Genomic DNA, 24,809 nt, shown 5'->3' on the forward strand with positions numbered 1-24,809 from the left:
GAAGAAGCTAAGAATAGCTGTTTAGAATGCTACTAGCTGTCCCTGCCCTATCCCTCTGTACTGTCTTTTTGGTAGTCCTTCTCACATGACCTATCTGGGGAACATAGTGCTTGGGTTAGCTTGATGAGCAGAAAACCACATAATACACATAAATCTTCAGATGCCACAGGGAAACCAAAAACCAATTGAAGTCCCAGTCTTTTATTTTTTTATGTTTTTTTTTAAAAAGTTTATTCACTTACTTGGAGAGAGAAAGAGCATGTGCGCATAAGTAAGGGAGTCTCAGAGAGAATCCCAAGCAGGCTCTGCAATGTCACCACAGAGCCTGATGTGAGGCTTGAACTCATGACCCGAGCCGAGATCTAGAGTTGGATGCTCAACCAGCTGAGTCACCCAGGCTCCCCGAAGTCCCAGTCTTTTAAATATGCTCTACTTCCTTCATGGGGAGTTTTCCTGTTCTGGTCCTTCCTGCCTGTGATCACCCAAAATACCCCTGAGGCTTGGTTTCTCCATATTTCTTATCCTTACACTCAGCTTCTTGCTCTTCAAAGATGTGCTTTATTCTTCTACTGTTGGCTTGTCCAGAGCTTTCTATGTCTTATATTCTCCACAGTTGCTTTTTAAAAAAATTATTATTTTTATTTTAGAGAGAGACAGAGCATGAGTGGGAGAGAGGGGGAGAGGATCCCAAGCAGGCTCCACACTCATCTTGGAGGCCTCATGCAGGGCTCTATTCCATGACCTTGGGATCATGACCTAAAATGAAATCAAGAGTAAGATGCTCAAAAAACTAAGCCACCCAAGCGCCCCTGAGTACCATCTTGTATTGTGTTCTAATATTGTTTTGTATTATTTTCATGAACATAAGCTAGTTCCCCAACTATATTGTAAGATTTTAGAGAGTAGGGACTGTGTCATTCATTCATTTAGATTCTGCGCAGTATGTAAGGCAGCATTGGGAAGGTAGTTGGTATTATATAAATATCTGTTACCTTGGCAAATGAAAAAAAGTGAATATGGCTAATATGTGCATGCAGAGGAGAGAGCAGAGAAACATTTTTGCTGCAGTGTATGGTGGTCCTGTTGACATTCCCAAACAGCTGAAAAAGTTCATATGGAAACTTGCTTATCATTAGTAGAACTTTTGAGTCCTAAGTGAACTCTGTTCAGGATGGTAAGAAATGGAAATTATAATTTTACTTACAGTAGTGTTTTATATTCAGTAACCAGACTGATTTTGAACTGTGCTTTTCAGAATGTTAGCACTTTAAAAGGGAGATTCACAGGCTTTGAGAAGAATCCTCCCACTGTCTTCTGATGTCTGATCAGAGAGGTAAAAATTATATACTTTCTCATAAAATAGCCACTATTGTCAGGCTATGATTTTCATGAGATTATTTTTTTAATGTTTTATTTATTTTTGAGAGAGAGAGACAGTATGAGCAGGGGAGGGTCAGAGAAAGAGGGAGACACAGAATCCGAAGACAGGCTCCAGGCTCTGAGCTGTCAGCACAGAGCCTGACGTGGGGCTCTAACCCACGAACCATCATGACCTGAATGGAAGTCGGACGCTAATTAACTGAACCACCCAGGTGCCCCTTCATGAGGTAATTTAAATGAGCTTTGAGATATAGAACTATATCTTAAAGTTTAAATGAAAGTTTTAAATGAAAATATTGTTCTGTTTCCTTCTCACATCCACATTAAGGTTGACTCTGTCATGTTTCTGAATGCTCCAGAAGTGCCATTGTTTGAAAAAAAATTAGAGAGTCTCACTTTCCCATTATAGAATGCTTACAGAAAGTTCAGAATATTTCAATGGGAATGGAAGACTGAGGAATTGCTCAGTAGAGAGTGATAATCAAAGAGGTTGGATTATAATTATAAAACTCTTCTTGAGTACTGTTCTATCCTAAGAATTTTTATCTAGTATTGACTTCTCAGAATGTTCCTGGATTCTTAAAAATTATGTCTCATTTCTCTTTGTTTTACATTCCTTTTACACTTATCTCCACAAATCTGTTATCCTTAAATATCCCAACATGGACCTCAGCTGCCTATCTCAAACGTATGGTTTCACTTGTCACACTATGTCACTTTTTCCCTGCTTATAATTTAAGACAACCATTGAGTTTTCTTCTCAGATATGTTAGGGACTTTGAATATAAACAGGTTGGGAATACAGTGAAGATATTCCTGAGTATAAGGGTGAAATCTAATCTGCATGATGATGGAAAAAATGTTATCATTTTATAAGAAGCCAGCAGCACTTCCATTCACATAAAGATTCATTAGGATTTTGGGATTAATTGTTAAGATTGGGGGTTAGTGGGGAAAGAGGCACTGGAGATACCACAGAATAGTCTTCTGACCCAGGGGCACTTGGGCGGCTCAGTTGGTTAAGTGTCCGACTTCAACTCCGGTCATGATCTCATGGTTTGTGACTTCCAGCCATGCATTGGACTCTATGCTGACAGCTCTAGAGCAAGCCTGCTTTGGATTCTGTGTCTCCCTCTCTCTCTGCCCCTCCCCCCACTCTCGCATTCTGTCATTCTCTCTCTCTAAAAAATAAACATTAAAAATAAAAATAAATTTTAACAAAAAAGTCTTCTGATCCAAACTTAAGGACATGTGTCTTTACTTCTTTCAGAAAATAACCTATAGACAAAGAGTCAGACAACACTTGAATGAGTCATAGAGAAGGGCCATAATCCCATTGGTATGATTACTCTTGGCCATCTTGATAGGAATGGCGAAGGCAATATCAGCAGCAATGGATGACAGTGGCAGTGGCTGTAGCAGCGGGTCTGCTAAGTAATGACTAGAGAACAGAGCCGCTGGTGTGGTGCTACACAGGCCCGAGAGCCTGTAATAGCCTCTCATGAGAGAACGCCAACTACCAGATTCCCTTTTGCTGACAGGGAAGATGAGGAATGCATTAGGACCCTGGACATCTTTTTGACATGGAACACTCTGGGGTCTCCTCCCATGGCCCACAATTTCCAGAATGCCCCAGAGTACTGAGAAGAAATAAGATCTATCCACCATTTCCCGATAATAACAAGACCAGCCATGATGACCCTGATGACGAGAGTACTGATACACTGTGTTTACTGGGTGCTGGGGACTGTGCTATGGGCTTCACATATATATTAACTCATCCCCTACCACTACTTCCCTTTCCCATGGGGCCCCCAAAAGCACCTGAGGACCGTTGCCAGTCTCTCAGGACCTACAGCAGGCACTGAAGATTGTGTGGGGAGAGGAGACCCATCATGGAGAGCAAACCTGTGGATTACGTCTTTCTTCCTTTGAATCCATGCTTCCTCCTAAATTTTGAAAACTGCTTAAAAAAAACTATTTTGCTCAGTTGTTCTCTCTTTATTTTAAATTTGAAAGTAATTCTCACTTTGGAATGGCATTTCTAGGTTCCAGTGGGGAACGAGTATGATAAGAGTGGTGCTGGGCGGTTACGGCTTGTGTGACACATGATTTATGCATTGGTAGTTTTCCAGAAGGGCAACAGGTAGATGAGGTCCATAAAAGGAAGCAGACAAATTGTGCTTCTAGGACTATAGGTAGAGTTTTCAATAGAAGCTGACCATTTCTGCTTTTATGCCTATCTCAGGAACCCCCCCCCCCCCCCACCTTTTTAAAGTGAAGTTTCCCTCACAGGTTACTGAGCAATTATCCATTGCTATCCGGTTAAGTGTGACCCTTAGTATATTTTGGCAAGACAAGCGATTTTTGTATTTCAGAATTTTGACATGATACAGGTCATTGCCTCCCTGATATTTGACAGCCAAATAATGGTCAAAAAACCTTAATCACCAATGTAATAAAAATTCAATTTGGTATTAGAGGGAAGCTAATGATAGTCTGTGGAAAATTAACTGAAGAAACTGATTGTTTTATTGAAGGTGCTGACACTCCACAGCTCTGAAATATCCTTTTGAGACTGAAGATTTTAAGGATGTAGAGGAGATTCTGTAGCAGTAGGGGCAGAGCAAGAACAAGGTAGTTAGCTGTAAAAAGAATAATTTCCAGTGTTAATGAAAAACACCATATATGCTAGAACCAATGTAGACAGACATATAAGAGATGGAGAGAGCAATATCTAAGATTTGTCCTGAAGAAATGTTTCATGTTTTTCCCGCAGCTTTGATTTTTTTTTAAATCTTTAGGCAAATTTCTATAGATGTGAAAAATAAGCTAAATTAGGTAAAGCTACATGAAATATTCTTTTTCTGATGATCACTCTTGTGTTGATGATTTTTTGGATGATGATGATTATCCCTTTTGTTGGACATTGTTGCCATAGTGAATAATTAGAATGAACACATCCAAGACTCAAGGTTTAGATCAGTATACTTTGTGTATTTGAATTTAAAAGGCAAGTTTTTAGTGGCTTTGAAATAAGGATTTAAGTTCTAGTTATTTGTAAGAATTTAAAAAGGTTTATACAAATTACATTTCTTATCAAGTGAAAGAGAACACTAGTGCTATAGCTACTGTTTTTGGCTTCTAACATGGCCTTGAGGGAAATTTATTCTAAGGCCATATGGACTATCAGAAAGACATTAAGGCTCTCAAGCATGGGTGAATCAGCACAACAATCAGAAGAGAGTGAGCATGCATTCAGAAACAAAATAAGGAAAGTGTTTTATTTTTAAAAGAAAAAGACTTGACCATGAAAAATACCTGTTTGTATTCTGGCTACTCTGATATCTGTGTACATGACATTTCTGCATCATGTAACTTTGGTGGACAGAAAACGTCCTCAAAGGGCCTCAGATTTTGCAGTTATTTCCAACCAAATGTAGCAGACACTGTGTGATGCCTGGATTGTGGTATAAAGGGAGATATCCCTCCAAGTTCCCCTCAACTTTGATTTATTCACAGTGTGTTTAAGGCCAACAAGGGCCTTACTTCTGTCCTGGTTGTCTGGTGGCTAAGTCTCCTTAATGAAGCCTTCCCTCTATTTTTTACCAGACTCTAATCATTTATACTTGGGCTGTCATAAGCCCACCTAATCAGGCCTCGATATGAGCCAGACTTACCTTTATAAAATGGAGATGTGAGTGTGTCATTTCCTCATTGAAAAACCATCCACATCCATTCTCATATTTTCCTGGTAAAGGTGTACATTGGCATGTGCCCTTTGGAAAAGTGTTTGCCATTGTTTATCAAGAACTTGACTCAACAGTTCTGTTTCTTAGCATCCATCCTCAGTGAGTAGTCCCAAGAAAGGTGCTTTATAAGCAGAGATGTTTAATGCAGCATTATTTAAGGTAATAAAGAATTGGAAACAAATTTCATGTACGTACACATAGAGAAGGAGTTAAATAGCTCATGGTATACCCAGTCAATGAAATATTTTTTTAGCAACTATAAACACTTAATTGCACTATTTTATAATGTAGGAAAGTGCTCATGGAATAATTTAGTACACATATTAAAATCAAGAAACATCAAATGCAGAAAAACTGTTGAAAGCTCCCCTTTCCCCCTCTCATATCCACCACCCCACCGTGAGGTGAGCTTAGGAAGCCATCTCCCTGGGAGGATAATAAATCTCATGTTGCCTTTGACCACGGACCAAAGCTAGTCTTGGAAATGCCCTCAGAAGATGTTTTGATATAATAGAAAAGAAAGAAGTAATTTCAATGCTTTGCTATTTCTTTGTGGAGCCAGAATGTGGCCATCAGAGGCAAGTGGCTATGATGCTTGAAAAATATGCAGAAACATTCCAGTTAAGCACCAGCAGTCCTCTGGGAAAGGGTTGTAAGCAGGAATGTAAGAAATTGGGGTGAGGAGGTTGATATTGCTTTGCATAATAAGGTGAAATATTATCTTCAGTATAGATGGGGACCATGTCAATGCACATTTAGGAAAACATTTCTCTAAATCCTTGGTGTGAACTGAGCCTGTACTCTCTCTGAGAATTTTTCTTTGTCTCTGTGTGAGTGTATGTACGTGCTTGTGCATTTGACATATTGGTTACCTGCTGAATCTATCAAGAAGGAAGAAGACCATATATCTTGACCTCACAATGGTAGAAGGCATCCTTTTTATCTTTTATAGAATATTATTCTAGCCTGAGAAACTCAGGCTTTGAGAAGTGTTCTCCTGAGGGTGTGCCTTCTGGGACTGCCCAAGGCAGGAAGGAGGTGGGGGGCAGTGGTTTGGGTCTGCACACAGATACATTTGGTGGTGATGGCTCTCTGACCTTGGACTATGGGAGCAGTCACATCTGGTACAGGGTTTGCATTTTCTCTTCTGCTCTGTAGTTCTCTTCCATTGCCTCTAGTCTTCCTGAAAGTCTGGTATTCCCTTCCATCCTTCTGTGGTATTGTTGAGGGGAGATTAAGGGGCGGGTCAGTAAGGACACTCTGGGGCCCTTTCCACTTCATCCTTCTAATGAGGTCAGTGGCTCAAATAGCAGCATTGTTGTGGGGAAGACACCAGGTATGAGTTCCAGGCACTGGCAGGCAGGGGAATGGTCCATGGCCGGAGCAGAGCTGAGAATGGAGAAGTCATACTCCACAGGGAGGGGGGCTACTGATTGGGTGGCTCCAAAGTGCACTGAGACCATTAGCTTCTTCTCCAAATACATTAAACAGACGTTCCACCTCTGTCTACTAGAACCACCAGGGAGCTTTTCACAGTTACTGTTTCCTGGGTCTCGCCTCATAATAATCGAATCTGAATCTCTGGGGATGAGGTGTGGGCATCAGCATTTTGTAAGAGTGCTCTAGGTGATTCTGACATGCAGCCAGGTTGAAACCACTACCTTTGAGAAGATCCGGAACGGGAGAGACTGACCTTGTATTACAGACAGCATATAAATCTCTCAGTAACATTGCAAAAAAAAAAAAAAAAAAAAAAAAAAAAAAAATTAACTTAGGTTAGCAAATCAGCAAATATTGCAAGGATTCCAAAGACTCCTAACCCTCACACTTGCCTTGTCTAATGGTCTGACTTAAGGAAACAGTGTCAAAATCAAAGAAAAAAAAAAAAAAAAAAAAAAAAAAAAAAAAAAAAAAAAAAAAAAAAAAAAAAAAAAAAAAAAAAAAAAAAAAAAAAACTTGAGAAAAGTGTGTAAGGAAATACAATCAATTGTCACAGTGGTAATTATGTCCAATAGGTCTGGGGGACACCAAATTAGTAAACAGTGAATTGTTGCTCCTAGGAGAAATATGTGCTTATAGATACGTATCTCACATCGATTATCATCTTAAATCCTAAAAACAAGTGATCCTGGTAGGTTCTATTTTCTTATTTTACAGAAGAGAAAAAAAAAAAACAAGGTTTAAAGATGTTAAGTGACTTGCCTGAGACCGTTCTAGTAACAGGTGCGAGAGCTGAGGTTCAAACCCGGTCCAGTGGACCACGGAGCTGAAGCTTCTTGCACTGCACCATACTGCCCCCTACCGACTCCATCCTCTGGTCCTCTCTGCGTGAGAGCTGAAACCAGCAGAGCGTGGCTTTGTTCAGCCTTGCTTGGAAACAAGGGCAGGTGCCGTGGCCACTCAGATTTTCTGTTGCTGGGTGCATTTCCACAAGTACTGAGTTTGGAGTAACAAATACACTTTAGGGAGTAGGCGAATATGCAAAGGTGGTACCTGCTAATGATGAAGATCACCTATATTTAATAATAGTGACAATAATTGTATTTAGATAGAAGTAAGTGACTTTTTCCTCCTCATTTCTCTATTTTTCTAAAAGTCCTTTAATGTCTACTTTTATAAATAAATAATTTTAGTTTAGTTTACTTTTATAAGAAAGATTGTAACTTATTTTTTATTAAAATGTTTTTAATGTTTTATTTATTTCTGAGAGAGAAAGAGAGACAGAGACAGAGAGAGACAGAGACAGCGTGGGCAGGGAAGAGCCAGAGAGAGAGGGAGACACAGAATCTGAAACAGGCTCCAGGCTCTGAGCTGGCTGTCAGCACAGAGCCCGACACGGAGCGCGAACCCACGAACCGCGAGATCATGACCTAAGCCGAAGTCCGATGCTCAACCGACTGAGCCACCCAGGCGCCGCATAATTTAGTTTAGTTTATAGTTTATTGTGGACTAAAAATCTTTTCCATGGCATCCATCTGTTTATAGCCCCATTTCTTCTGAAGTCTGGCTTTGACATATTTACATCAGAATCAGTTTAAGTGCTAACTGAAAAGGTATATTTTTGTCCTGCCGCTTTCAAAACCACTAAAACAGAATTTCTAAGGAACCCAAGGATCTGGAATGGTCAAAGTCCTCCACATTACTCTTCCATATGCCAGTGTTAAAAAACATTTGCTCTTGCAGTCTCCAAAGAGTAAGTGTATTTCAGCTAAAGTAGCTGAAAGAATTTGCCACTCACAAACCATTGCTGGAAGAACTACCGGAGGATATACTTCACTGTAAGACAGGAATTCAACCTAGCACAAAGGACTGGGGTGCAAGAGGCAATGGTGAGCAAAACAGTTGGTAAGCAAATGGTAAGTCTGAATAATTGCCTGTAGCAAGCAAAACAAAATAAAAAGAGGTTGGTTAAAATGAAGGAAAATTAAATTGAAATAAAAGACTATCGTAACATGGGAAAAAACGGCATTAAACCATTCTGAAATCTTTGTGGAGTTTGAGAGAAGAAAGGAGATACTGGTTAAATTTTTGTTGGAGGCATAAAAACAAGACCTAAAGATAAACAACAAGATAATAAAACTGTAAAGTATAATTTTGAAGTCAGCAGGAAAAAAATTTAAAAACTGTGATAATCGTAAGAGAAAGGAAAAAAAAAACCCCAAAAAGCAAAGACAGGAGGAGAGAATGTTTCAAACAAAGAGAATGCGTGGGGAATGTAATAGAAGTGAAGACACTCTATTGTCAGATCTGAAATTTGATTTTATTCTATTTACATGCTAATAACTTAGTCTATTATGGATTCATGGATGTTGGCAGAAGACACAAGATTCTTGGATAAGATACAAAAGACTTTATTACTCACAGCCTGGCAAGGAGCATAAGCATCATAAGCACAAAACAGCACATATGTGTCAGTTCTCTTGTTTCCTAAGCCCTGTGACAGTGACACAGAGGGCCCACATGGTTGTTTGCATGCAAGGGGACAGAAACCTGAGCTGGGGAACCTGTTCACTCCTTAGCAAGTGGAAAGCAAACTTGCTCTTTGACCAGGAGGGAGACATTGCCTCATCTCCAAAGGTAGCTTGCTGCACACACAACTCAGAAAATGTCGTGGTAAAGATCAGTCAGAGCTCTGCATGTTTGGTACGCCCAGGAAGATACGTAGGAGCACCAGAGACCCGTGAAGCAGTGGCTCTCAACGCGTATAAGTGAGAATCTAAGATGAAATTGGTTTGCCGGACCATAAGGTGCATTGGGTTGGAGAGGAGGAACAGGAGTGGGGAAGGCGTGGGGAGAAGTAAAGTAATTGAAAGTCCCACCGTTACAGGCTTTTGTATGGCTGCTGTAACAAAATTCCCAAAGACTAGATGGCTTGAAATAGCAACATTTACCTCTCAGAGTTCTGCAGGCTGCAAAGTCCAGGGTCAAGGCCCCAGCAGGACTTACAGAACATCTTAATAAAGAACAAAAATTTGAAGGAAAGTATCAAGAAAAAATAAAAGTACTTTGAAAGCTTCTAAGGGGTGGCATATTGTGGGGAGGTAGATATATGGAGAAAACTCATGGAAGATAAGGGTTATTTCAGCGAGGTTTCAGCATGGTATGCAGGTTTCTCTGGTGCTCACTCTGAGCTGATTAAGAGTATAGAGTGGTTAAGTGATTAAGGATGGTACTGCCCTTCCTGGTATAGAGGGGCAGGAAGAGAGGTGTTTTGTTTTGTTCTTTTAAGATTAAAAAAAATTTTTTAAGTACTCTCTATACCCAATGTGGGGCTCAGACTTATAACCCTAAGATCAAGAGTCACATGCTTTTTCTACCGAGCCAGCCAGGTGCCTCAGAGAATTTTCCCTGTGTCTGTTTCCTCTCAGTTGCTTTCAGCTCAAAATAATCCTTGTGCCAGAGAAGAACTCTGAACCCCTTCAACCATTATATTCATGTATTATGTGCATTTAAAAATATACATGAAAATAGATTGAAGAAAGATAAGATTAAATACATTAGATATATATTCAATATTAGTTCTAATCTTTTCTTCCATCTTGCACTGGATTGTTTTAGGTACCCTTGGTATGTATAACTCAATTTGGAGACCATGCAGCTTAGTATAGATATCTTTAGAAATGTATCCGTGATATCATCATTCATTTTCTATGATCTACTTACCAGCAATTGGGCTTTTTTTTTTAACCAAAAAGTGCTGCAGTGAACATTCTTGGACAGAAATCCTTGTTAATTCACTATGTCTGTAAAGTGAATTTTTTGTAGTAGCAAGGTTGAACCAAATGGTATATGCATTTTACACTTTGGTAGATGTTCTCAAATTGCCCTATGAAAAAGCTACACTAATTCATATTCTGAATGATAGTCTATAAAGGTCTTTTTTCCCACTTTCTATAAAAACTTGGTATCAATCTTTAAAATTTTGTCCAGTAAAATAGGTGAGAAATAATATATTGTGGTATGTAAAAATAGCATTTTAAAAATTAAGTTCAAACATTTAAAACTGAATTTAAGCCACTGAATTGCATGTTTATACCCTATGTCATTTTTTCCCCTCCTTTTTGGGTATGTGTCTCTAAAAGTTCTGTGTAAATTAGGAAAATTAGCCCTTCATCACATATGCTGTGAATATTTTCCCAGGTTGCCTTTTGTTTTTTGAATTGTTTGTGACCATGCAGAAATGTTTAATGTTTTTCACGTTTATTTATTTATTTTGAGAGGGGGAGGAGGGGCAGAGAGAGAGAGGAGAACGAGAAGCCCAAGCAGGCTCTGCACTGCCAGTGTGGAGCCTGATGGGGGGTGGGGGGCTCCAACTCATGAACCACAAGATCATGACCTGAATCTAAATCAAGAATCTGATGCTTAACTGGCTGAGTCCCCCAGGTGCCCCTTAACTTTTTTTTTTTTTTATATAGTCAAACCAGTAGCTTTTCTGTGGAGACTTATGCCTGGAGCAGCATGAGGAAGGTGGTAACCTCAACATCCACCTCCTTGAATGCAAGGTTCAGAGCTAGGGTGGGAAGGTGAGGCCTTAGGGTTTGTGGTATGGGGGGCTGTGGTTTGGGAAAGATCAGCAAAATGTGGGCAGGTTAGGAAATTCTTAGGATAGCGGGATCACAGGGGAAATATGAGTGAGGGCTCTGGAGCCAGCTTTTGTGAGTTCCTATCCCAGGACTAATATTTACAGAATGACTTTGGCCAGGGGTGGGAGGGCAGGTAATGAAACTTCCTGTGCCTTAGTTTCTTCATGTAGAAATTGTTAGTATTTTATCTGAGGCATACATAAGATGAGGCACTGGCACGGTGCCTGGCAGACAGAGAGTACTTCATAGAGAAGAAATAAAGAGAACTTGGGCTGGGTTGTAGGAGAAATTGGAACGAGTAGACATATCAAAAGGCTTGTAGAATGTAGGTGAGGAGGAGCAAGAGGAACACGTGACCCCCTTTCTGTGGTTAAAATCATGACCATATTAGTGAAAACAACCATGGAACACAGTGATGCTATGGCCTGAAGGGTCAACACAGACCCTAGAACCACATAACTTGTTCCAAATTCCAGCTCTACCCCTCACTAGCTTTGTACTATTGAATAAATCACTAGCAGTGTGGAATAATGGTTACATCTATCTTATAGATGAAGAAATGAAAAGTGACCTAATGTATGTGAAGCACCTACAATACTATTTGGCATAGAGTATGTACTTAAAAATATTAGCCATTATTATTATTAATCCTTTTTTTGCGTTATATCAGGTGCTCTTTTACTACCATCTCACTTGAGTTTGCTCAGATCCTTGTTCCTTTCAATATGCATGCACCAATTGCCAAGATGTTCCTGATTTCACCAGGTCCTAAATATTGGTCTGCTCTTCCATATTCTGGATCTATCTTATTCCATGCTAAGCTAATAATATTCTGTGGTATTAATAGGCATTGATAACTTCATGTTATCCCTTTCAGATGACATTTGCATTTTAACAAGAATTTTCAAGGCCTTGACTCAAAGGAGTGAGTAATGTGGTTATTTTAGGTATCCTGGCAGAGAGAAACGGTCCTTGGGCTGGGAGAGCTTTCCTAAACTCTAAATTTATATCAAGCCAACAGCTGCCTACTCTGCTCACTCAGAACATAGTGTGGGGGTTGTATTGGTGATTGAAGAATGATTTTAAATCAATTAGCCAATATTTTTTGCCAGGAACTGTATTAGGTAATGTGGGGAAGAATAGATGAATACTCCTTGTTTTAAGGAATTTATAATGTCACTGAAGAGATCAAGATGTAGAAAAATGAAAGAGGTAGTTATCCTCATTGCCAAGGTCATAGCAGATGTGAGAATGTTGCCTAATGGTTACCATACCAGTGTGAGGTTTTCAGGGGCCAGTCAAACCAAGGGGGGAGGGTATCTAAAAAGCTGCTCATAAGATAGTTTTGCCACAGAGCTGAAGCAAGAGCCAGTACTGAGCAATGGGGCTGGCTCTGCAGTGAGAAGCACTGAGGGGGGGAGACCCTGCGCTAAGTTTTGCGTCAGATGGAGCATCGGCAAGAAGCATTGAGAAAGACTGAGAGCCTGGGGCAAGGACATGGGAGACCCATGTACCCTGATATTCACATGTATTCCCGTGTATTCCCGTGTATTCTGGCAGGACTTGCTGAGAGGGGGATGGCTCTTCAAGAGACCATACTGAGATGAATAACTAATAAGATCCGTTTTCTTATTTGTAAAATGAGGAAGGTTGAAACACGTGAGCACCGAAGTCTTTCCCAGCTCTGATAAGGGAATTATTCTAGGACCAGACAAAAGGCAGTCCTAAGTCAGATTCAGATGAGCCATACAGACCCATGTTTGCAGACTAGAACCCGTCAGAGTTCTTTTGTTCATTTGCTGGCAAGTCTTTCAATTTTCTTGCCCTATCACTTGGATGTGGTAAGAAAATGTAGATTCCTGACTTTTCCACAACTGAAGTGATCTCCTGTACAAATCCCTTCAAAGTCAGGAGAGAGAAGGGCAAACAAATGTAGTCCAGTTCAATGACTTAAATAGTCTCCTTGATCTTTGGTCTTTTAGTTTTAGTCATCTTTAGTTTAGAGATCTTTCCTCTCCCCGTTTGCCTCATTGCAAGGTGGTGTCTTGATGCGTTTGCTTATATAATCCCATGGTATTAAGTGGAGGGAGTCCTTGTGTTCGCACAGCTGTGTCTCTGCTTCCTTAGTGATAACAATCTTCTGCCTGGTTACAGCCAGTCCTGAAAGCATTCAAGGCTGAAACCATTTCCTAGTTTAATTTGTGTTCTGGCCTTGCCAGTTTGGTCAGGGCCCAGTGGTTTCTCTGGCTGATTGGGTTTTACCTCAGTTCCAGCACGTGCTGTGGAAAGCCCTTGAGGCCTCGTTATGACTCCCATTTGGATCTGGCCCAATAACTCTGTCCACTGTACATTCTGTACTATATACATTCTGGCTCAGTAACTCTGTAACACTGTACCTTCATCTTCTGTCCAACTAACACTTTTTCTTGGAACCCCCCCCCCCGCCCCCCCAGGCTTTCAACTATAATTGAATCCCATTAGGCCCTTTCTCCCAAACCATGCTCACCCTTTGATTCACTTTGAGGAATCTGTGTCCTTGGGAGATAAGGTGATTGTGTTCCAGACATTCAACTTGAAGCAGAACAAGACTTTTGCCCTTGAAGTTCTCCAACTTATCTGAGTGTTTCTAAGTCCTCCTTAGCTTTTTAACCCATTCGATCATTATATACTGAGCACCTATTATGTTTTAGGTCAACTAGGTCATGGTGATGTAATGGTGAGCAATGGTGAATAGTATGGTCCCTGTTCTCATGGAGCTTATAGGGGCATGGGGGTTACACACAGTGAAGAACTCACCCCACAAGTAAATAAATGTGACTTTTTAAGTGTTATGAAAGAAACAAGAAGGATTTTGTCATCCAAAGTAATAGAGACTTAATTTAAAGACATATTGTAAAAGGAGTGGTTTGGTGAAGGTTTCTCTGATAAGACACCTAATTTGAGAAGGGTGAGAGGTAGCCAGCCATGTGAAGATGGATACAATAATCAAGGCATAAGGAACAGCAAGTGCAAAGGCCCTACACAGTGCAGAGCCTCAAGGTAGGTTGGAAAATGACTAACAAATGTAAGATTTTCCTCCTATTCTTAGAGGCAAGTGACTTAATTTTCAGGTGTTATTAAGAAACTTACTGAGTATTAACCAAGGCCCAGTCTAGAGTCAAATAAGTGAGGCGCTCATAGCAGGTACAAAATTTAAAGGAGCAAAAAACTCAGTAGTCACATTTATGAAATCAAAATTAATATAAAAAATTGATGAATGAGGTATCAAAATTTTAAAGAAAAACAGAATCAGTATGAATTTTCCTTTTGTCATAGGCTCCGATATGGCTTGGATGGCCCTGGTATTAAGGATTGCTGTCAGGGCGCCTTGGTGACTCCGTTGGTTAAGTGTCCAACTTTGGCTCAGGTTATGATCTCATGGTTTGTGGGTTCAAGCCCTGCATCGGGCTGTGTGCTGATAGGCTGGAGTCTGGAACCTCTTCATATTCTGTGACTCTTTCTCTTTCTGCTCCTCCCCTGCTCATGCTCTGTCTCTGTATCTCTCTCTCTCAAAAATAAAAGATTAAAGAAAAAAAGGATTGCTGTCATCTGTGAACAATGATAATTTTACTTCTCCCTTTCCTATTTGGATCCCTTTTCTTTTTCTTGCATAATTGCTCTGGCCAGAGTTTTCAACACTATGTTGAATAGAAGTGGGGAAAGGAGGCATCCTTGCCTTGTTCCTGATCTTAGAGGAAAAGCTTTTGGTATTTCACTACTGAGTACGATGTTTGCTGTGGGTTTTTTATATGACTTTCATTATATTGAGGTAGTTGTCATCTATTACTTATTTGTTTAGTTTTTTATCATGAAAGGGTGTTGAATTTTATCAAATGCTTTTTCTGTATCATTTGAGATGATCATGTGGTTTTTATCTTTCATTCTGTTAATATGATGGATTATATTGATTGAGTTTTATTTATTGAACCATCCTTGCATTGAAGGAATGATCACTTGGTCATGGTGCATAATCTTTTAATATGTGGCTGAATTCATTTTGCTAGAATTCTGTTGAAGATTTTCGTGTCAGTGTTCATAAGGGATATTTATTTGTATTTTTCTTTTCTGATAGTGTCTTTGTCTGGCTTTTGATACCAGTGTAAAGCTGGCCTCAGAATGAATTAGAAAATGTTTTCTTCTTCAATTTTTTGGTAACAGTTTGAGAAGAATTGGTATTAGTTCTTTAAATGTTTGGCAGAATTTGTCAGTGAAACCTAGTCTTGGACTTTTCAAGTCCAGGGCTTTTCTTTGTCAGAACAAATTACTGATTCAATCTTTTTACTAGATATAGGTCTATCTAGATTTTCTATTTCTTCATGATTTAGTCTTGGTAGGCATTGTGTTTCTAAGGATTTTTCCCTTTCATTTAGGTTATCCAATGCATTGGCTTACTATTGTTCATAATACTCTCTTAAAATCCTGTTTATTTCTGTAGAATTTGTAATATTGTTTTCACTTTCATTTGTGATTTCAGTAATTTGGGTCTTTTTTTCTGTCTTAGTCTATCTAACTGAAATTTTGTCAATTTTGTTGATCTTTTTGAACCATCATTGATTTGATTTTCTCTTTTATGTTTCTATTCTGTTTTTCATTATTTATGTTTTATTTAACCTTTATTATTTTCTTCTTTATGACAGCTTTGGGATTCATTTGCTTTTCTTTTTCTAGTTCCATGAGGTATAAAGGTAGGTTGCTGACTTGAGATCTTTATTAATGTAAGTATTATATTTATACAGTTTCCCCTTAGTATTGCTTTCACTGAGTCCTATATGTTTTGGTATGCTGTATTTTCATTATTTATCTAATTCCACTATAGTTAATAGACAGTATTATATTAGTTTGAGGGATATAATATAGTGATTCAACAGTTCTATACATTACTCACTGCTCATCATGGTTAAGTGTATTCTTTAGTCCCCATCATCTATTTCACTCATCCCCCTCTTCCCCCCCAACCTCCCTTCTGGTAACCATCAATTCTCTAAAGTTAAGAGTCTGTTTCTTGGTCTGTCTCTCTCTATTTTTTTACTTTGCTCATTTGTTTTGTTTCTTAAATTCCACATATGAGTGAAATCATATGGTATTTGTTTTTTCTGACTGATTTATTTCACTTAGAATTATATCTCTAGCTCCATCCATGTTGTTGCAAATGGCAGGATTTCATGGCTGAATGGCTTTTTTATGGCTGAATAATATTCCATTGTATACATGCCACGTCTTTATCCATTCATCTATTGATGGACACTTAGGCTATTTTCATAATTTGGCTATTACAGATAATGTTGCCATAAACATAGGAGTGCATATATCCATTTGAATTAGTGTTTTTGTAGTTTTGGGGGTAAATACCCAGTAGTGTGATTACTGGATCATAGGTATTTCCAGTTTTAACTTTTTGAGAAATCTCTTCCCATTATGTAGGAATTTTTATTTTACTTTTTAAAAAAAGTTTCTCTTTATTGATATTTCCATTTTGCTTATACATTATTTTCTTGACTTTCTTTACATCTTCCATTAGTTCTCTGAACAATTTTTAGGTAGTTGTTTTAAAGTGTTTGTCTAATAGATCTGCCATTAGATCTTTTTCAGAGATAGTTTTCTCTAGTTTATTTTTGCCCTTTGAATGGGACATACCTTCCTGTATCTTTGTATGTCTTGTGATTTTTTTTTTTTTTTGGTTAAAAACTGAACACTTTAATTGTATGATAACTCTGAAAATAGGATTCTTCTCCTTCCTCAGGTTTTGCTCTTTTTTTAAAAATAAATTCTTTTTTGGGGCGCCTGGGTGGCTTAGTCGGTTAAGCGTCCGACTTTCGCTTAGGTCATGATCTCGCGGTTCGTGGGTTCAAGCCTCGCGTCGGGCTCTGTGCTGACTGCCAGCTCGGAGCCTGGAGCCTGTTTCAGTCTGTGACTCCCTCTCACTCTGACCCTCCCCTGTTCATGCTGTCTCTCTCTATCCTAGAAATAAAAAAAAATAAATAAAAATATTAAAAAAAATAAATTCTTTTTTTAATAGTTTATTGTCAAGTTGGTTTCCATATAACACCCAGTGCTCATCCCTACAAGTGCCCTACTCCATGCCCATCACTCCCCTTCCCCTCCCCCCTCACCCCCATCAGCCCTCAGTTTGTTCTTGGCATTCAAGAGTCTCTCATGGTTTGCCTCCCTCCCTCTCCCCAACTATTTTTCCCCGTCTTCTCTCCCACGGTCCTCCATTAAATTCCTCCTAATCCTCCTATATGTGCAAACATATGGTATCTGTCCTTCTCTGCCTGACTTATTTTGCTCAGCATAACACCCTCAAGGTCCATCCACGTTGCTAAACATGGCCAGATTTCATTCTTTCTCATTGCCATGTAGTATTCCATCGTATAGATGAACCACATCTTCTTGATCCATGTGTCCGTTGATGGACACTTAGGCTCTTTCCATGTTTTGGCTATTGTTGAGAGTGCTGCTATGAACATTGGGGTACATGTGCCCCTATGCATCAGCACTCCTGTATCCCTTGGGTAAATTCCTAGCAGTGCTACTGCCAGGTCCTAGGGGAGTTCTATTGTTAATTTTTTGAGGAACCTCCATACTGTTTTCCTGAGGGGCTGCACTAGTTTACATTCCCACCAACAGTGTAGGAGGGTGCCCGTTTCTCCACATCCTTGCCAGCATCTAGAGTCCTCTAATTTGTTCATTTTAGCCACTCTGACTGGTGTGAGGTGGTATCTCAGTGTGGTTTTGATTTGTATTTCCCTGATGAGGAGGGATGCCGAGCATCGTTTCATATGTCTGTTGGCCATCTGGATGTCCTCTTTGGAGAAGTGTCTGTTCATGTCTTCTGCCCATTTCTTCACTGGGTTGTTTGTTTTTCGGGCGTGGAGTTTGGTGAGTTCCTTATAGATTTTGGATACTAAAAATGTATCTGATATGTCATTTGCCCTTATCTGATATGTCATTTGCAACTATCTTTTCCCATTCCATCAGTTGTCTTTATCTGATATGTCATTTGCAACTATCTTTTCCCATTCCATCGGTTGCCTATTAGTTTTATGGATTGTTTCCTTTGCCATGCAACCGCAGCAATTTCTTACTTGACACATCACCCAAGGCAAGGGAATCAAGAGCAAAAATGAACTATTGGGACCTCATCAAGATTAAAAGGTTTTGCTCTTTTTGTATTATTTTCCTGTTTTTGCTTTTGATTGTTGTGGGCTGTCTTCATACCAAGTACAGGCCTAATATGTACACTTAGTCTCCTCAGTTCTTTTCAGAAACTGTACATTTCCCTGGCAGGTGTGGAGACTTTTTAATTCTTCCTGCATATGTGGTTGCTTTTTAATGTCCCAGTCTTCAATATCTTGCTCCCCAAAGGAGAACAAAGGAAAAAGGGAGGGAGGGGAAAGCTTCTAGCCTTTTAAATACTATAGGAATCATTTCAGCCCAAGGGGAAAGGCTTGCCACAATTGAGGGAAGTACAACAACTATGCTGCTACCTTTTGTCTACACTTCTGTGATCAGAAGCACCAGTTATTAGAGAACAATTCCAAATGTTTGGTCCTGGTTCCCATGCTTGCCTGCTCCTAGAACTTTCTATAGGGCTGTGGGAGTGTGGGATGAGTAGCTGCTACTGTGCCAAGAGATAAAATTGACTGAAATGAACCACAATTTACTGCCAAAGCCTTACCTTGGAAGTTGTAAACCTTCAGTAGACTCCCGAGTTCCAAAAATGTTACATCAGACAGAGTCTGTCAATGCAGTTGTCTAGGTTAAGGAGACTGATTCCTGGTGCTTCCTACTCTGCCATCTTCCCCAAATCCTCTATCCTCCTAAGGATTACTAAAATTTATAATTCACAAAAAGAGATGTTTGGAATATCTGTAAAGTTTGGGAGGACTATCTTTATGAGTACATCATATGTGTTGGTTTGAGTTGGTAATGGCTTTCTATTGTTTTACTTATATTCATTTAATAAATATTTATCAACATATATGGAGAATATATGTATTTTTGGATATTTTGGTATATTTTTGATACATTTTGGTAACTTTTGATATATTTATCAACATATATGGATAATACGAATACCATTATATTTTTTCTTTGTTAGATTTTTTTTCTTGTATCATCATCTTGATTATTCTCAAATTCTTTCACTGGAAATTAGGATTGGACAGAGTCAACCATGGAAAATGATTAAGAAGTGTCAATATATCTCATAAGTCAATAGCTAAATTGGTTTGAGCAGGTTTTATGGTGGTTTAGGGTAGAAAGATGGTATAGAGATTTAAGCTGCTATTTGATTCACTTACCACTTGAGAGAAGGTGATGGGCCAGGGCTGCGGCCAATAGGGCTGAGAGATGGAGTGGAAACTGCCAACTCAATTCTGTAGTGAGTCTGAAATCAGAGATGTAAATAAGGCTGAAAACAGTTGTGTAGGAGTTCTGAGATTCAGCGGGTCATTAGGCAAGATCTGGGGACAGCCATAGCTGAAAAGAGCTGGGGCTGCTAGGACAGCCAGTGTTTGAAATAAGAATCATGACTTCTGTGGTTTTATATCTGCTGTGTAGCAGTCAGAAGCTTTGATTAGGAGGGAGGTGCTGTGAGTATATTAAGAGTAGAATCAGACAGCATCACCCAGTTAGTTAATCTCCTTCAAAATTATCTGAGCTATTACCTTTTCTTGCTATGTCTATGCGTTTGTTCAATTGTACTTAGATTGCAATCAGGTTAGAAAAGTCAGGTAGATCTCTAACTGTATTCTTTACCAACCTTACCACCTGACATTTGGTTTGTTGCTGATTTTCTGTTTTTCTGGACTGCTGAACTACTTCCCCTAGGTAAATAGAAATCCCAAGGTATCCCCGTAGACCTTGGATATCAGTTGGTCAACTTCCAGAAGAAACAAGCCTCCAGAAAGACCACTCTCTTCATCTTGGATGTCCATATGTAACTATAGTTAGCCTATAAAGCCAGGGAGTTTGTTAGTGTTCTCCTGGAAACACAGCTGCGGTCCTTGTACCCTTGATTCTGAACATTGTGCTGAGAGTGAGGCCACCTGTCCCTATATCTGTATTTTTTTTCTCAAAGAGCTGAGTGATTGCCTGGAACAGCTGTGGGTATTTGTGTTTTATTTTTATAAGCCCTAAGCAACTGAGTGAAAAGCAAAGCCAATTATGTCATTGAGTCCTTTAATATGTATGAACAGGATAGCAGAAAACTGAGTTAGCCATAGCAAATATAGGTTTATATGGAAGAAGAAACACTGAATTTTGGTGGGGAATCAGTGAACAAAGAGGCTTTTTGGAGGGAAAGGCTATTTTTATTTTATGTTCATTTAGAGCTTTGTGCACTGGCAGTATCGTGGCCAATGAGGTTTATCTGTGGCACAATTATTGCTAATTGAAACATTTAGATAAACTATCTTTACACAAAGTTTCTTGAAGTCCTTCAAACACTGACTTTATCAATGCAAGATAGCAGAGGAAGTGTGGTGGAGGACATGCTACGTAGAAGTCTAGCAAAGAGAGTTAGATTTTTATGAGCAGTAACCCCTACAGATTTGTTTGTTCTCTGGGCTGTTTAAAATAACTTTCCCATGTTTCTTTGAAGCCTATGGAGTTTAAATGTTACTGTAAAGTTCAGCATCCACTCTGAAAACTTACTTGTGGCATCATAGCATTAAGTCAAGAATTTAGATCGCTGGAGCCAAATTTCTGGCATTCATATCAAATGCCAGAGGGCCTTTGGCCACTGGCTATCATCAGTCTTCAGGTCAGTGTAAGTGAGAAGGCAGTTTTATTTAGTATTGTAGAGCATCTTACTTGGAATTAAAAGCATCTTACTTGGATCCTTGGATCTACCACCACATTTTTAGTGCTAGTGGTGGTGGTGAGTGGTGACATTTTGGGAAGTTAAATAAATAGAATTTCTAATCTTAATATGAAGACTCATAGATTCCTTCTACCCAACAAAAGTGTCACAAAATTTGGGGCATTTTGCTCTCTTTTCCTTTTCCTTTTTATTTTAAGATGAACCCAGTTTCTCTCCCCAGTTTGTTATATTTTTCTTGTTTATTATGAAAATGATAGTTAATTCTTATTTAAGCTTTGGAAAATACAGAAAAACTAAGAATAAGAAAAATCCTATTCTAAAGGGCAAATGTTGTTAGTATCTCTCTTATTTTTGTCCTGTGTATGTGTGTATTTTCATAATTGAAACCATATTATATGTACAATTTTGTATTCTTAAAAAAATTAAGACTCTCCTAAGCTTTCTCCAATGTTATTAAAAATTCTGTAAAAAATTTTACCACATCCTCTTTCTACTTTCCATTCTCTTCTTTAAAAAGTATTGTTGGGGGCACTTGGATGGCTTAGTTGGTTAAGTGTCTGACTTGATTTCAGCGCGGGTCATGATCTCAAGGTTTGGAGACAAAACCCTACATCAGGCTCCATGCTGAGTGTGAAGCCTGCTTAAGAGTCTCTCTCTTCCTCTCTCTGCCCCTCCCCTTCATGTGCTCACTTGCTCTCACTCTCTCAAAATAAATTAAAAAAAGAAAAAAATTAATACAAAAAAGTATTTGTTGTCCCACTTTTTTCTTTATTTTAATTTTTTTTTTTTCAAAATGCCACTAATGAACTGTTTGCTTTTGGACAACACAGCATAATAAGGACTGACTTTTCCCTACAGTCTATAAGGAGATGGCTGTGTCAGTCCAAGCAGGCAGGCACAATACCTGAAGAAGAGTGAGCCTTTCAGAAGTAAAGCTCTAAACAGCTGATGAGCATCCCCTTTGAGTTTCATCTGAGGAATTAACATCATCTGTCTGCGAGGAAATGACTCAATTTTTGGGAAAAAAATACTGCCTAGAAGGACTAGAAAGAAAATCATTGGGGTTTATGTAGGGCTTGGAGGAGTTTATATTTCCCATCAGTCAGAGTGGATAGACCTCCCAGCTTATGGATGTCAGTACTGCACTCAGAAGGATAATGCTGTTTAGCAGTGGGACAAAATTTGCCCCAGATTAAAAGTGTTCTGGTCTTACATGAAAAAGCTTAAAAGCAAGCCTCAACAGGATCAAACTGTTTCCAAGTAACTATTCCCAGAACAAAGCTCAAGAATATTGGTAGAAATATGGGGAAAAAGTCTAGCACCCAACAGTGTAAAATTAGCAATGCAAGTTCCAATAAAAAGCTACTAGGTATTTGAAGAAGTATGAATATATGAACTATAATGGGGAAAAACCTATCAATAGAAATAGATTATGCAAATTATGGGAATTAGTAGATAAGAACATTAAAACAGATATTGTAATTTTATTTCATATGTTCAAAAAATTAGATTAAAATATGAGGACATTAGGGAGACACTTGAAAGATATTTTTAAAAACTCAGAACAAACTTTTAAAAATTGAGAATACAATGTCTGAAATAAAAAAATATACTGGATGGAGTTAACAGAAGATTAATCACCTCAGAAGGGAAGATTAGTGAACTCAAAGACATAGCAATAAATACCACTTAAAATAAAATACAGGAAAAAAGAAGACTGAAGAAAACTGAACACAACTTTAGTAAACTTATGACATGGTCAGCCGAATACACATATAATGGAAGATCCTAAAGTAGTTAAGTGGGGAGAGAAAAAAAATATTCAAAGAAATAATGGCTGAAAAATTTCCAAATTTGGTGAAAACTCTAAACCCACAGATCTGAGAATCTCCAGAAACTCCAGACATAAGAAACATGAAAAATATATACTAAGTTACATCATAAACAAATTACTTAAAACCAGCAATAAAGAGAAAAATCATAGAAAGAAGACAAGTGAAAAAAAATGATAAGAATAACCATAAACTTATACATGGGAAACAACACAATTAAAGGAGACTTAACTAAATGGAGACCTAGCTATGTTCATGAATTAAAAGATTAGGTATTGTTAAGATGTAAATTCTCCCCAAATTAGAATCCAGTATGTGTTTTATTTTTTAGCAATTGACAATCTGATTTTCAAATGTATATGGAAATACAAAGAAGCCTGGAATAACTAAACAACTTTGAAAAAGAAGAAAGTTTGGGGCTTCTAATACTAGATTTTAGGACTTATAAAGATACTGTAATCAAGGCAGTATTGTATCAACATAACATTGGAAAAATAGTAAAGATCCATGGATAAAAGTGACTTTGTGGGAACTTTGAGTACTAGGTGGGAGGTGGTGAAATTCTAGTGCAATCCAAGACCAAGGAGAGTTGTTTTGAGAAGACAAGTTCTCAGTAAAGTGGCAGACTCAATGTGGTCCTAGCTACAGAAATAAAAACTATATTAATTAAAACTGTATGGTACTGGCATAGACATATAGTACAGTGGAACAGAATGCAGAGCCCAGAAATAAACTCACTAATCTACAGTCAGCTAATATTTTATAATGGAGCCAAGAAACCTCAATGGGGAAAGGACAGCCTCTTCAATAAGCAGTGCTTGAAAAACTAGATATTCACATGCAAAAGAATGAATTTGACTCCTGTCTTATACGACTCACAAAAATTAACTTGAAATGGATTAAAGACTTAAGCAGTATCTGAAACTATAAAAATTCTTGAAAAAAAAAAAACAGAAAAACTCCTTGACATTGGTCTTGGCAACTAGTTTGCAGATATGACACTGAAAGTACAAGCAACAAAAGCAAATGAACAAGTGGGACTATATGAAACTAAAAAACTGGTACAGCAAAAGAATGAAATGAATGAATGAAATGAAAAGGTTGCCTATAGAAGGGAGAAAATACTTGCAAACCATCTATCTGATAAGGTGTTAAAAGCAAAAGTATATGAGACTCATACAAATCAATAGCAAAAAACAAGTAATTCAATAAAAAATGAGTACTACAGGAACTGAATAGACATTTTTCCAAATACAAAAGGCCACTGGCTCATCAGAGAAATGCAGAGCAATACCATAATAAGATATCACCTCCCACCTATTAGAATGGCTATTCTCAAAAAGCCTCCAACCCCCCCCCCAAAAAAAAAACCAAAAACAAAAAATCCCAAACAAACCAAGAGATAAGTGTTGATGAGGTTGTGGAGAAATTGGAAAACTTGTATATTGTTGGTGGAAATATAAACTGATACAGCCACAATGGGAAACTGTGGAGTTTCCTGAAAAATTAAAATTGGATTTACTACATGATTCAGCAATCCCACTTCTAGCTATCTATCTGATTGAAATGAAATCATTACCTTGAAGAGATTTCTGCACCCTCATGTTCACTGCAGCATTATTTGCAATAGCCAAGACATAGAATCAACCTAAGCATCCATTGATGTACAAATGGATAAAGAAAATGTGGCACATATATACATAGAATATTATTCAACCATAACAGAGAAGGAAATCCTGCCATTCACAACAACATGGATGGACCTTGAGGACATTATGCTAAGTGAAATAAGTCAGAGAAATACAAATATTGCATGATTTCACTTATATGTGGAATCTAAAAATGCCAAATTCATAGAAACAGAGAGTAAGATGGTGGTTGCAAGGGAGGTGGGGGT

The 24,809-nt window shown here is 38.4% G+C and overlaps 1 long non-coding RNA gene and 1 other non-coding gene across 2 annotated transcripts in view; both read left to right on the forward strand.

The window, feature by feature from the left end:
• Positions 1-24,809, forward strand: part of LOC120220815 — a 57,860-nt gene that overhangs the window by 29,558 nt on the left and 3,493 nt on the right. The window lies entirely within an intron of this gene.
• Positions 20,588-20,733, forward strand: LOC120220830. Its single transcript, XR_005525668.1, has one exon. It is a non-coding gene; the product is annotated as a U4 spliceosomal RNA (small nuclear RNA).

Source organism: Hyaena hyaena, unplaced genomic scaffold (assembly GCF_003009895.1).
Source record: "Hyaena hyaena isolate Hyena2069 unplaced genomic scaffold, ASM300989v1 scaffold_729, whole genome shotgun sequence".
Taxonomy (NCBI): domain Eukaryota; kingdom Metazoa; phylum Chordata; class Mammalia; order Carnivora; family Hyaenidae; genus Hyaena; species Hyaena hyaena.